The sequence below is a fragment of the Lactuca serriola genome, chromosome 4, assembly GCF_051521515.1.
Source record: "Lactuca serriola cultivar US96UC23 chromosome 4, Lser_US96UC23_V15, whole genome shotgun sequence".
In the NCBI taxonomy this organism is placed as follows: domain Eukaryota; kingdom Viridiplantae; phylum Streptophyta; class Magnoliopsida; order Asterales; family Asteraceae; genus Lactuca; species Lactuca serriola.
In genome coordinates, this window is record NC_136411.1 from 198812235 (window position 1) to 198816309 (window position 4075).

Sequence of the window (4075 nt, forward strand, 5' to 3'; positions counted from 1 at the left end):
CTCTTCTCCCACTGTCACCATAATGTACTCGTCCGGGAAGTCGTCTCCAACTTTATCTTCTTGCAATTGCGGGTTCTCAAGCCTTGACAAGTGGTCAGCTGCTACATTCTCCATTCCCTTCTTGTCTCGTATCTCTATGTCAAATTCTTGAAGAAGTAGCACCCATCGTATCAGTCTTGGCTTGGCATCCTGTTTGGAAAACAAATACTTGATAGCCGAGTGGTCAGTAAAAATAGTAGTTTTAGATAAAACCAAATAAGGGCGGAATTTGTCAAAGGCATATACCACAGCTAGTAATTCTTTTTCAGTGGTGGTGTAATTTTCTTGGGCTGGGTTTAGAGTCTTGCTAGCATAATATATGGGTTGAAAGTGCTTATCAACCCTTTGACCAAGGACAGCTCCTAATACATAGTCACTAGCGTCACACATGATCTCAAAAGGTAAGTTCCAATTTGGTGCAATAATGATCGGGGCATTAGTTAGTTTTTCCTTTAAAAATTCAAATGCCTCTAAACACTCTTTAGTGAAATTAAATGGTGCATCTTTTAGTAGTAATTGTGTTAGAGGTCTAGTTATTTTGGAAAAATCTTTTATGAAACGCCGGTAAAAACCCGCGTGTCCTAGAAAACTCCTAATGCCCTTCACATTAGTTGGTGGGGGTAATTTGGCAATAGTGTCTATCTTTGCCCTATCCACTTCAATTCCCATTTTGGAAATCTTGTGGCCCAACACTATACCCTCCTTGACCATAAAATGACATTTCTCCCAATTGAGTACCAAGTCGGTTTTTTCACACCTAGCAAGCATTAAATCAAGATTAGTGAGACAATCATGGAAAGAAGATCCAAAAACGGAAAAATCATCCATAAAAACTTCCATGAATTTTTCCACCATATCATGGAATATAGCTGTCATACACCTTTGAAAAGTCGCGGGTGCATTGCATAACCCAAAAGGCATGCGTCTATAAGCAAAAGTCCCACTGGGGCAAGTGAATGTGGTCTTTTCTTGGTCCATTAGGTCTATGGGTATTTGAAAATAGCCCGAAAATCCATCTAGAAAGCAATAATAGCTATGGCCCGATAATCTTTCTAACATTTGATCAATAAAAGGTAAGGGAAAATGGTCTTTTCGAGTGGCATCGTTTAGCTTTCGATAATCGATGCACACTCTCCAACCGGTTACCGTTCGTGTCGGAATTAGCTTGTTCTTTTCGTTGGTTATGACCGTCATCCCTCCTTTCTTGGGCACCACTTGGACCGGACTCACCCATGGACTATCGGAAATGGAATATATAATTCCCGCATCTAAGAGTTTGACCACTTCCTTCTTGACTACTTCTTGCATATTAGGGTTTAGTCTTCTTTGGTGCTGTACAACCGACTTTGCTGCTTCTTCCAGATTGATCTTGTGGGAGCAATATGATGGACTTATTCCCTTGATGTCGGTGATGCTCCAAGCTATGGCCCGTTTCCGCTTCTTCAACACTTGTACGAGCTCTTCTTTTTCAGAATTGGTCAGGTCAGAGGCTATAATTACTGGCTTTTGGTTGCCTTCTTCGAGAAAAGCATACTCCAAATTATCTGGTAAAGTTTTAAGCTCCGATTTTTGGTTCTGACTGTTGGACTCGCCGAGTGCAGGTGGGGTACTCGGCGAGTTTGTGGCTGTATTCACGACTTCTGCCTTTTCTTCAGAGATACTCGGCGAGTATATCGGTCCTACCCGGCGAGTAGGGCTGTCAGTGCTCTTCACCAATTCTTCATAGTCGGCTTCTTCCAGTAGTCTTTCAATTTCCATCAAGTCTTTTTCTGGATCAAAATCTTCATCCTCAGTTGTGAACTTGATGGATATGCATTCCTCCAATAATTCGTCTAACATATCGATTGAGAATGTCGTGTCGTCACTGTTCCTTGAATACTTCATAGCTTGGTCCACCCCAAATGTGAAAGAATCTTCTCCTACCCGCAAGGTGAGCTTTGAGTCCCTCATGTCTACTATAGCACTAGCCGTGTTGAGGAAGGGTATTCCAAGGATGATTGGCACTTGTGGATCCGCCTCCATGTCTAGAATGATAAAATCAGCGGGAAAGACGAATTTGTCCACCTTGACTAGTATGTCTTCGCATATGCCCCTTGGGAAAGTAACTGTCTTGTTTGCCAAGTGTATTGCCATGCGAATTGGCCTTGGTTCAGGGAGATCCAGCTTCTTAAAGAATGAATATGGCATTAGATTCACACTTGCTCCCGAATCGGCTAAGGCATGAATGGTGGTTAAGTTGCCAAATTGGCAAGGTAAATTTAAGCTCCCCGGATCACCTTTCTTCTTTGGTAAGCTTATTTCACATAGCAGCTGAGCAGTTTTCATTGAGTACTACCTTCTTCACTTCTTCCATCTTCCTTCTATTAGTGAGAAGTTCCTTAAGGAACTTTGCATATTTGGGCATTTTCATGACGACTTCAATGAAGGGTATGTTGATTTGGAGAGTCTTGATATGGTCTAGAAACTTCTGATACTCTTCTTCCTGCTTCTCCTTCTTAGCTCGGGCTGGGTATGGCATTGGAGGCTGGTATAGTTTTTCAGGAATCTGATTGGTGGGATTTTGTGATGTACTCGCCGAGTCCATACATGGTACTCGGCGAGTTGGGCTGTCAGATTGTATGTCTTGGTTCTCTGCTTGCTTTTCTGCCTCTTCCTTCTGTGATTTCTTGGATGACTCAGTCTGAATAGGTGCCAGGGGAGTGATTATCTTCCCACTTCTTGTTGTGACTATATTTATGTGCGCGCCTTGTGGGTTATTTTCCGTTTTGCTAGGAAGTTCGCCCGGTGACCTTTGGTTGATTTGTTGAGCTAGTTGACCAAGCTGCGTCTCTATATTGTGGATAGATGCTTGCTGGTTCCTAAGCATGGTCCTTGTTTCTTGAATTGCAGCATCATGATCACTATGTCTTTTTTCTGAGGCAGCTACAAATTTGGTGAGCATTTCTTCCAAGCTTGGCTTCCTCTCTTGCACCGGCTCCTCCTTTTGGTAGAACCGTCTCCCTTTTTGCATAAACCTTTCCTCCTTGGCTTTCTTGTACTCTTCATAAGGGAGCCACTCCTTCTTTTGCTTGCGCCAGTCTTCATCATATCGGTCTCCACTTGAGTAACATACTTGTGCCTTCTTGTTGCCATTCTCATCCAAATCACAGTCTCTAGTGAGGTGAGGCCCATTGCAGTTTTCACAATCCACCCGAATAGCATGGATTGTTTGATCCATCTTATCCATCCTCATATCCATGGTTTTTAGCATAGCCATGACCGCAGATAAGTCTTCTGTAGCTGCATAAGCGGCTCCCCTAGTGACATCATGTCTAGGGTTGTGGTATTCTCTAGAATGTTTATAGAATTCTTCAATCAATTCTTTTATCACCGGGGGTGGCTTCTTTGTGAGCGGGCCTTGCGAGTCTAGTAACTGCCTGGTTGTGACATTGACTCCATCATAGAAGATGGATACTTCTTGCTAGCTGTTTAGGTCATGGTGTGGGCAGTTTCTTAGTAAGCTCTTGTACCTCTCCCATGCTTCATATAGCGACTCTCCAGCTTGTTGTTCAAAGTCAGCAATAGCCTTCTTCAACTTGGCTATCTTGGAAGGTGGGCAAAAGTGATCAATGAATTCTTCTTTCATCTTGGCCCAAGTGGTGACTGATCCGGGGGGAAGTGACTTGAGCCAGTCTTTTGCAGCACCTTTGAATGTCACCGGAAGCATACGAAGTAGCTGAGTCTCGTGGGGCACATTTGGAACATTGAAGTAATCAGCTACATCATTGACTTCATCCAAATGTTTGTAGGCATCTTCATGGTCTTTTCCATAAAAAGGTATTTCTTTAAGTAAAGCTAGGATATGACCCTTTAGTTCGAAGGTAGCAGTCGCGGGAATTGCGGGTTGCACAAGTCCCGGGCCAGTGTCGTCTCTCATCCCCTTCTTCCATTCTCCCATGGGGATTTCATCAATGTTAGCCATTGTGATAGCTAACTCTTCCTCGGACTCGGTTTCGTGCTCGTATGTTGGGTCCTCTTCTTCCTCGGTCTCGTACTC

The 4075-nt window shown here is 43.4% G+C and overlaps 1 non-coding gene across 1 annotated transcript; it reads left to right on the forward strand.

Moving 5' to 3' along the window:
* Nucleotides 1-3509: 3509 nt before the first annotated feature.
* LOC145103469 (small nucleolar RNA R71) lies at nt 3510-3616 on the forward strand. The gene has a single exon (XR_013706561.1). It is a non-coding gene; the product is annotated as a small nucleolar RNA R71 (small nucleolar RNA).
* The last annotated feature ends 459 nt before the right edge of the window (nt 3617-4075 follow it).